Source organism: Sitophilus oryzae, unplaced genomic scaffold, assembly GCF_002938485.1.
Source record: "Sitophilus oryzae breed Bouriz unplaced genomic scaffold, Soryzae_2.0 scaffold_637_pilon_pilon, whole genome shotgun sequence".
Taxonomy (NCBI): domain Eukaryota; kingdom Metazoa; phylum Arthropoda; class Insecta; order Coleoptera; family Curculionidae; genus Sitophilus; species Sitophilus oryzae.
The window spans coordinates 2,077,696-2,088,242 of NW_022147237.1; the positions used below are offsets into that span (position 1 = coordinate 2,077,696).

General features: G+C 31.8%; 1 protein-coding gene across 4 annotated transcripts in view; it reads left to right on the forward strand.

Moving 5' to 3' along the window:
* The window catches only part of LOC115887760 (putative mediator of RNA polymerase II transcription subunit 26), a 151,651-nt gene extending 144,218 nt beyond the window's left edge, over positions 1–7,433 (forward strand). For all 4 annotated transcript variants that reach the window (XM_030907257.1, XM_030907255.1, XM_030907258.1 and 1 more), the window contains one exon: positions 7,233–7,433. The gene's annotated coding sequence lies outside the window, so the exon portion shown is untranslated. The remainder of the gene's footprint in view (positions 1–7,232) is intronic.
* Positions 7,434–10,547: the final 3,114 nt, after the last annotated feature.

The following is a 10,547-nucleotide window of genomic DNA, read 5'->3' on the forward strand; positions in this document are numbered from 1 at the left end:
CCTTACATTTTAGATATATGCTTCTTAAATAAAACTCACCTTTATTTTTTTCCTAGAATCAGAAAATCAATTAATATATAAGATGTTCCATTAGAAAAAACACAACTTTGATGTGTAACTTTTTTTGGGGACACCCTGTATAATGCTATATCTACAATATATAAAATGCTAATGTTAATCTGTGTCGTCTCTACTGAATTAACGACTTGTTCTAGAAAGTTGCTTTTTTTTACTTAAAGATAGCTAATTGGCTCTTCTAAAAACTGTCGTCGCCGGATTTTTTGTTTTTCATTTAACTGAAAAAAAATAAAAAGTATCTTTTCCCTGATCGTGGCGGATGCGCCAGGCTTCAATTAGTATTTTTATAAAATGCTTTCACTTAACCTACATAATATGCTGCCAAAATTTAATTTCGATTAAACTATCGTTCTCCTTGGAGCTTCTGCGGCGTATGAGAGGCGCCACCCTGTATAATTTATAAAGAATCTGCCATGATATAATCTGTTATACTTTATACATAATTTTTATTTTTGACACTTAAATTGTGTGTTAGATCATTTGTTGAATTATTCATAGATTGAGTTGCCAAATCAGTCTCTTTTTCGGAGTAAACTCCACCTTTGAAATTTTCCCATTGTTGTCGCAGTCAGATATTTTTATTTGCATTTGACGTATAGCCACTTTACAAACTTTCGGCAATTAACAGAAATTTTACCGGAAATAATATTAGCTTTCTTAGTTTATAACATTTTCAACGTTTTGGCTAGGTTGTAACTGACATTTTTTTAACTTTCATTCATATCATTATTCACTAAAAAGGTGTAGTTTGCTTCACAAGGGATATCTAACGCATAATAATAGTATGTGCAATTAAACATTTTCTTTTATTATAATCTTTACGGTGTTATTGCATGTTGTGTTTTTGTTTATTATTTTATTTTTAAAATCAATTTTATATGTTCACATCATTCTTAACATTTTTACATCAAATGCAAATAAATATATTTGAAATGTATTGTAACTCTTATAGCTTGCTCTTATGTCACTGTCCATCTTTCAGGTTATTCGCTACGCCACACTTCTCATTACAGAGTTGTGATTCTATTAATTTACGGAATATCTTCACCTTATAGGCCAGTCAAATAAGATCTATTATAGTGTTGCAAAATTATGGTTTTGATTTGTTCAATTGACATGACAGATCAGTATCCTAGTTTTGCACGGTTGCTCGACCGCCGTTCGACTCAGGAGGTCCAAAATATGATAAAATTCTTGGATTTTTTTCAGCTTTTCACCTATAGTTCCGAAACGTTGCGTTCTAGCGAATATTTCACTATTACGTAAATTAAAGACCAGTAAATTCTGCGTATAAGGTACTCGGTGGCGTTGAGGTACAGGCTCTCGTCTACCAATCTCAAGGTAGTTTGTTCGAATCCTACACCCGGCATTTCATCAGCCGACTATTTTTTATTAAAATAAAAATAGTTTGGGTACCTAGGTCGACTCAGCCTAAAATGAGTACTTGTCGATTCAAAATCCTGAGGTAATAATAGGCGGTTGAAGCGTAGTGCTAGCCACATTACCTTCCTTGTATACCGAACGGCTCTAGCATGGCAAGCTGTACCTTGCTACTCCCAAGGCGTTAACCGCTATATACGGGAGCTATTATTATTATTATAAATTCTGCGTATAATGAGTAATTCGTTCAATTTGGTCCAGTAGTATGGCGAATATCGAAAGATGAAGAAAGGTGATATTTACCAATTTTTCTGGTAAACGCATTAAAGTGACATTCAAACGTTCGTCACACGGAAATGATCATTCTAAATAATAAACCATACAATGAAAGTTGCAGAGCATCAAATTAGCATTTTACATGAACTACTACATGCTGAGGAAATGAAAATGTTGGCGTTCCGTCCAAATCTCCATGAAATTACTTAAGAAATGGTATTGTGAATTAAACTAATACACATGTACAAGGTGGACCATTTTGGTTGTTTCTATAGGGTATCTAGGAAACCGTCAGAAATATTCAAATTTTGATACTGCAGTCTCGGGTTCTTTTTTTGAAAAAATCATAATGGCGCAAACAGATCGTGGCTATCTTGATCGATTTCGAAGCTACAGGGGGATTCTCAAATTTTGTACTTTTTGAAGATGTTCGATTGTTTGTTTATTTCAACAACTGCGCAAAAATGAATTAAACATTCTAAAGGCACTTTTCTGTGTAGAATACAGCGGCGTAGTCAGACTTTTTTCGAAAAAAATATTTTTTTACATATTAACTTTACTTATGTTATTTTAAATACAACCCCCTGTATATTTTTAAATTTCCTGATTCAGTTTGGCATGGGCTTCTCAAAAATATATAACACTATATATTTATTTTCACTATTAACTTTAAAATTCCAATTTATTTAAAGATATCGACTTTCCTCTTGGTAGGTCATGCCGAGTATTAAAGGAAACAAGCGAATATCTACTTTCAAATTAATCCATGTATTAGTAATTAAATAAATTCGAACAATACGAAGCAAATAAAAAATAAATGTAACAAAAACAAAAGAATATATTTTAATACAAACTCAACAGGTTACTTCAATCGGGCTTCTCAGTTAATATAAAAAATAAAACCACAAAGACTACATTAAATGTTCAAACTGCTGCCCATTAGACTAGATCCACTAGACAGAGTTGGCACCGTCTCCGCTCGCAGCGCCGCCACTAGCAGCATTTCGAATGTCTATGTTCGTTACACTTTGCAAAGCCACAACGAAACTATCTTGTAACTCTTCTAACGTTCTATTTGCATTTCGATAAATTTCGTTTTTCAGAAAGCCCCAGAGAAAGAAGTCCAAGGGAGTGATATCAGGTGACCTAAGTAGCTAGAATTAATGTATTTTCTGACCTTTTAAAAATGCTTGGGTTTGGTTGCTCGTGCTCAAAATACCGCTCAAAATATAAATCAGCTGCCACACAATATAACATTCTAACTCAATATAACATTCTAACATATTATATTTTTCAAAATTTTCAAATTTACTAATTTTTTTATTATTTACAATACACACACTTCAATCTGGAGAAATGAAATGGAACGCGTCACGCATCCTACTACTAACTGGATATTTTAAGAAAAATTTGAAATGTTGAGGTTAATAGTGAAAATAAATATAGAGTGTTATATATTTTCGAGAAGCTCATGCCAAGCTGAATCAGGAAATTTAAAAATATACAGGAGGTTCTATTTAAAAAAAACAGAAGTATAGTCAATATCTAAAAAAATATTTTTTTCGAAAAAAGTCTGACTACGCCACTGCATTCTACACAGAAAAGTGCCTTTAGAATGTATAATTCATTTCTGCCTAGTTGCTGAAATAAACAAACTATCGAACATCTTCAAAAAGTACAAAATTTGAGAATCTCCCTGTAGCTTCGAAACCGATCAAGATAGCCACGATCCGTTTGCGGCATTGTGAATTTTTCAAAAAAAGAACCCGAGACAGCAGTATCAAAATTTGAATATTTCTTACAGTTTCCTAGATACCCTATAGAAACAACCAAAATGGTCCACCCTGTACATTTAATTAACATTAAAATTATTATATACTAAATTTTGCTAATATTACATAATATATACAAAGTAAGCCACAATATCGATAATGTCTATATCTTCATGGCGGGGGGGCTTCATTCTTGAAAAAATTTCGCCATAGAAATAGAATCTAAGAAATAAAAGTTTTTTTGTAAAATATCACTGCGTCTAATCCAGACGGAAACTAGCTTGTCAGGAACTTTTTTACTTCTAAAACAAATTTGCCTAACAAAATGTTGTACCCCGCAAATTTGTTTTACGAGTAAGAAGCAATCAACAAAAGCATTATTATTTTTTAAGATGAGCGCAGCATCTTGTTGATACAATGATGACTTGGTATCCCATCCACTGAAAGCATGCAGCAACAAAATGTTTGATTTTAAACTCTCCGAGTATTTGAAGTGCCTGGGGAGTACAAGTTATTTTCCTTCGCACGTTTCCCAGGATTCTTTGCATTGATGCAATTTCTGAGGTGGTAGGTGCTAATGCTGTGAGTAGGACCAATAGATCTGTGTCCTCACCAAGAATAATTAATGATGGATAACTCAGAAATAAGTCAAATGCAGTCGTAACAATGAGTCTATCAGCATTCTCCTCCACTACTTTTACAATCATCTATTTTTTTATGAAGCATGCTAATTAGACGCTTCTTATTACGATCGTTGAAAAAGAAATGTTCTTTTGAAGTGGCAAAACTGGTAAAAATAACTATTTTAAAGTATCAATTTTAGCTATACGACTGAACCAAATTGAACGAATTAATACTCATTCTACAAATTGTTGGACTATAGAACATATATTACTTGATGTAAAATGCTAAAAATTTTGTTGCTCTGTAACTTTTATTGTATGGTTTATTATTTAAAATGATCGTTTACGTGTGACGAAGGTTTAAATGTCACTTTATTGCGTTTATTTATATTTATCACCATTATTCATCTTTCGATTTCTGTCATACTACTGGACCGAATTGAACGAATTAATAGTCATTATACGCAGAATTTAATGGTCTTTAATTCATGTAATAATAAAATATTGGTTAGAACGCAACGTTTCTGAACTATAGGTAAAAATCTGAAAAAAGCCCAAAATATTTACCATTTTTGGTCCTCCTGAGTCGAGCGGTGGTCGAGCAACCGTGCAAAACCAGGATACTTATGTTTCATGTTAACTGAACAAATCAAGACCATAATTAGCTTTCCAACACTTTTTTCCAAGTGAATCCTCTAATTTGATTGGCCTATTAGTGACTGAGTCAATCGATTTATTAGACGACTACTATACAGTATGTCTCCGAAATAATTCTGGCAAGCAAAAAATTGGACAAAAATTATTAAAACCATTGCCTATCATTTCGCTGTCCTAAAAATTTGTCAGATGATAGGTTATAATATAATTACAGTTGCGACTATAGTCTGGCTAATATGGAACATCCCATATAATCCTAATTTAGTAATATTTATAGAAATAAATAATTTATAATATAATCATGGGTGTGATTTGACATAAAAAAGTATTTTTTATTAATAAGATGAAAGAAAATAACGCGTCGAAAAGCATATATAAATCTGTTGGCTCAATCCGTTTTTCTATAGGCCAGTCAATCTGGAGGTTGAGGTGGAAAAAATTAGTAACCAACCGATCTCAACAGGAATGAGTAGATAATGATCTCCTATTTAACCCCTCAAAAGCCCCATTCTGTCCCAGTGGGGGAAGTTTGAAAAAAATCGCCGCCATCTTGGATTTTTTCGTTTTTTTTTCAAATATCTCCGTTTGCATAACTTTTTTCTAAAAAACTATAGATATGTTTTTTGTAGAGAATTCAATTTAGAATATTCTACCTTCAATCACATTTCTTTTCCAATATAAATAGTAATAGAGATAGAGCAATTTTTCACTATACGTTTTATAAATTTTCCAGTTTTTTAAACCAATCAGCTATAATTTTTGCGTTAACAGTAGTGTTAATATAGATAAACCAAGTATAAATTTAAGCATTAAAGCAATTAAAATTAACGTTAAATTACTAGTTATTAAATAAAATTATTGCTAAAAAAATATTATTTAATTAAAGTTATTAAGTAAAATCTGCTATGGCGTCATTTTGAGCGTCATTTTCCGCTTCAACTAAAATACAAAAGTTTATGCAACTGATTCCGTTGCACTGACCACACTTTGCAAAACATTTAAGACCCAGTTTTCTACAAGAGCAATTTGCCTTTTAATCTTTCTTCCATCCATATTGTAAAAGACCTTACTGGTTACCAATCCCTTCTTGAATCTAAAAAATACAACTTATAACATTTCCTATAATAGATATATCTCTACAGTTACCTGATAGCATGTCCTGAGTAAATGGAGTTTTGCAGAGTTCTCAGTTGGAGGCAAATTAGCTAAATTAAAGGTAATCTAAGGGCTTGTCCTGATGCAACCCTATTGTATAGAGTGTATCTCAGATGATTAATATGTTTAATATAGCTTGGGCAGTGATATAGCGTTAAAAGATAATTTAATCCTGACTGAAACAAGTCATCTTTGTTAGCATTTTTTTCTAAAAATACGTCGAGGTATTGAGAAAGATCGTCATCTTTTTTCAGTATTGACAGACACATTTTTGACTTGTTCCAGTCAGGATTAAATTATTTTTTAAAGCTATATCATTGCCCAAGCTATATAAAACATATTAACCTTCTGAGATACACTCTATACAATAGCATTACATCAAGACAAGCCTTAAGACTACCTTTAATTTAGCTAATTTGCCTCCAACTGAGAACTCTGCAAAACTCCATTTACTCAGGACATACTATAAATCATAATAAATATCAGGTGACTATAAATATATATCTATTATAGGAAATATTATAAATTGTATTTTATTTTAGATTCAAGAATGGATAGGTAACAAGTAAGATCCTTTACAATATGGATGGAAGAAAGATCAAAAGGCAATCTAACACCTATTGCTCTTGTAGAAAACTGGGTCATAAATGTTCTTGAAAGTGTGGTCAGTGCTACGGAATCAGTTGCACAAACTTTTGTATTTTAGTTGAGGATGAAAATGACGCTCAGGATGACGTCATAGCAGATTTTATTTAACAACTTTAATTTAATAATAATTTTCTTAACAATAATTTTATTTAATAAATAATATTGAAACGTTATTTTTAATTGTTTTTATGCTTAAATTTATACTTGGTTTATTTATATTAACACTATACTGTTAACGCAAAAATTATAGCTGATTGGTTTAAAAAACTGGAAAATTTATAAAACGTATAGTAAAAAATTGCTCTATCTTAATTACTATTTATTTTAGAAAAAAACTGATTGAAGGTAAAATATTCTAAATTTAATTCTCTACAAAAAACATATCTTTATTTTTTTCGAAAAAAGTTATGCAAACGGAGATATTTGAAGAAACCAAAAAATCCAAGATGGCGGCGGGTTTTTTCAAACTTCCCCCACTGGGACCGAATCCGAATGGGACTTTTGAGGGGTTAAATAGGAGATTATTATCTACACATTCTCGTTGAGATCGGTTGGTTACTAATCTTGGCTACGTTTACTGGCCTACTAATTAAAAGTTCTTCTTTTAGTTAAATCCCTAATTTGGGTTCTTTTTTTATTCTAGAATTGGGTCCTGATCAGTCCGATTTATAGAAATCTCCATAGGAAAGTATTGAAGATAGGTAGTTGAAACTTTTTTTTTGAAGAAATGCAAAGAAGATTTTGATTTTTAAACCCCGCGAGAGTGTTCTATTTTCTTTTCCGCTTGATCAAGTGCATTTTAAAAATATATATATTTCTCATTCGTTACTGCTAGGAATGTTTTTCATAATTTTTAAAAAGCTAACTTTAATTATTGTATTGAAACTACAGAGCGGACGTGGTGTTTTTTTGTTAAGTTTTGTTGTTTTAAATTAAATTAAAAAAAACAGTTCTATTTTAGGTAAAATTGTCTGTATAATTATTTAGAAGTCAACAAAAAACTTCTGAAAATAGTTACTATAGTACTATACATACAGTTGTTTAAACTTTTAATTAAGGATCTTAAAGTACCTTGTAGTGAAGACGTTTATTCTTATATAAAAGTTATTATAGATCACTAGTGACTATGTTCATTGTTGTGTATTCTATTGTATATAATTCTAAATTATGTGAATGATAAACCTACTTATATATATGTATAACAAATTATGTAAAATGTACTAAAAGTATTTTTAAAATAAATATTTTAAATTACCTACTACTTTTATTTCTTTATTATTGAAGTGAAACTTTTTTACGCGCAATGGGAGTAAAGATTCAAGGCCGTGACACGACGCGGCCTTGACATGACACGGCCTTGACATACGAGCTGGCGGGAAAAAAAGTGGTCAGTCAATGAGGAAGTTGAGATGGGTCTCTGGAGCGTCGTAACTCGGACCCTATGTAAGCTAAGAGGCTAAACCTCGGAATATAGATGGGGCCCGAAGATCTCCATCTTTTCATGATCAATGAAACAAATCAACAAATCGTCCGATTTAAATGAAATTTGGTGATGCATTGAACAAAAGCCAACTTGACTGTGTACGACACGTGTCACTGTGCAGTGGCGGACTAAGCCTGTCGGAGGCCCGGGACGGCGAAGCTAAATGTGGCCCCTGGTCTATTTAGATAATGATATACTTCTAATGTACAATTTGTAAAAATTGAAAGATGTATGTATAATGGTTGACAAAATTCAAGTATTTATACAGCGTATTCTGAGCCTGCGTTAGAAGTACTACAATATCTAGATACGTGATTTTGTCCATATCATTGTTTCACAATGAGATCTATCGATTAAAAATATTTTCAATATGGCGGCACTTTCGGAAGTACCGGAAGTTGACAGCAACTTTTATAATATATTTTATGAATTTTGATATTAAACACTTTCTACCTAACGTTACCGTTTTTGAAAAAAAAATATTTATAATTTTTGGAGGAAAAAAACTGCCTGTCAAAAATATGTATAACGTCAAATTAAACATTAACGTCAACTAAGCCAAATTAAGTGATTGAAACGTCAAATTAAGTGATTGCCACAGCCACTGTACCATAAAGAGAAGACATGTGGCTATCTATATATGTCAAAAATTAGATTGTCCGAATGTCATATAATAATGGCCGCAGCTGTCATGGAATTGAGCGATTAAAAAATTATCATAAATCATTTTTTTTTTTTCAAATGGAAATACACTTTTTTTATTTCACTCGTGAAAAGGCCTTCGTTACTTTCGTTTTTAAAAGTTGTTACTTTTTGACTATAAATGTTCCTGTACCTAAAATAAATCGTTTTTAAGTTATTTAAGATTTAGCTTTAAAACGTATATTTTTCTTGATTTTAACCAGTAGCCTTTGACAGTATATTATCGATCATTTCCAAGCTAACTTTGCGCTGTTTTTTTTTTCGATCGTACGGTATATTATTAAAATATCACCTATTAGATATTACTAAAGAACGAAAATACGAGATATATTTATTAAATACACTTTTTAAACTTTTCAGCAGGCAGTAGTTATAATATAGGAAATTCAAATAATTCATTTTCTGACAGATGGAAATAAATTGTCTGACTGTTTGACACTTAATGCCAAAGGAAGCTAGATAAAATCAAGAAAAATATACGTTTTCAAACTAAATCTTAAATAGCTTAAAAACTATTTATTTTAGGTATAGGAATATGTCTAGTTAAAACGTAACGAATTGGAAAACCTTTTCACTAGTGAAATAAAAAAGTGGGTTTCCATTTGGAAAAAAATTATTTATGATAATTTTTTAATCGCTCAATTCCATGACAGCTACCGCCTTTATTATATGACATTTGAACAATTTAATTTTTGAAATAGATAGCCACATGTCTTTTCTTTATGTCACAGGGGCTGTGATAATCACTAAATTTGACTTTTAGGCTGTACAATTTTTTAACAGGTAGTTTTTTTTCGTCCAAAAATTTTAAATATTTTTTTCTTAAGCATGCTTCCAGGGAAATACCGCGGCAAAATATCGCGATTTTGTAACTCCTCCAAGATCCGAGGGGCCCCTTCGCTGTCTCAGGCCCGTGGCCACCGTTATACTAAAGACTTCACTGCTCATCATTAGTAATGAAGCTAGAATACAAGTTATGCTGTGCATTAGTTTTACCTAACCAAACCAAATAAATAATGAAACCATTGAAAAATAACTTAAAAGCTAAAATAAATAAATTCAGTCTCAAAATATATAAAAAATAATAATTATTCGATATTTTAAACAAAGATAAACCACTTGATTGAATTTCCTAAATAGAAAATGCCATTGACAATTACTGGGGCCTGATAATTGATAATTAAGTAAATATCTGCTTCTATTTATACTGTTTATAGTCGGCGTATACGTATGGTTTGCATACTCCACCTACAAACTGCTTTATAACTACTGAACACATATTGGCCTTGTTTGCTAGTTGAATAAAAAATGACTTAAGATTCGGTGGCCCCCTAAAAGACGGGGCCCGGGGCGGACCGCCCCTTCCGCCCCCACCCCATAGTCCGCCACGGTCACTGTAACAGTTAATTTTGATTGAAGAAACGTCAAAAGTTGATGTCGTCCGATTACGAGCAAATTTGAAAAAAAATTGGGTCGATTTCGGCTTAATTGAAGACGGGCTACATCATGGACGAAATCATAAGGATTTTTCTTAATTATGGGTCGATTGGAACCAAACTCGTCACGTGGATAGAGGTACCCGAATGGAGTCCTCAGATGGACAGACAGACAGACAGACGGAAGTAAGCAGAAATTTCACTTCAAATATGCGCACACAGTGCACACACATTTTTTTAAATTATTTATCACTCAGTATTATGTCAGGTATTATATTATTTATATTATAAGTTAATGTTAAAAATTTATCAACAATGCATTTATGTAATTAAACAA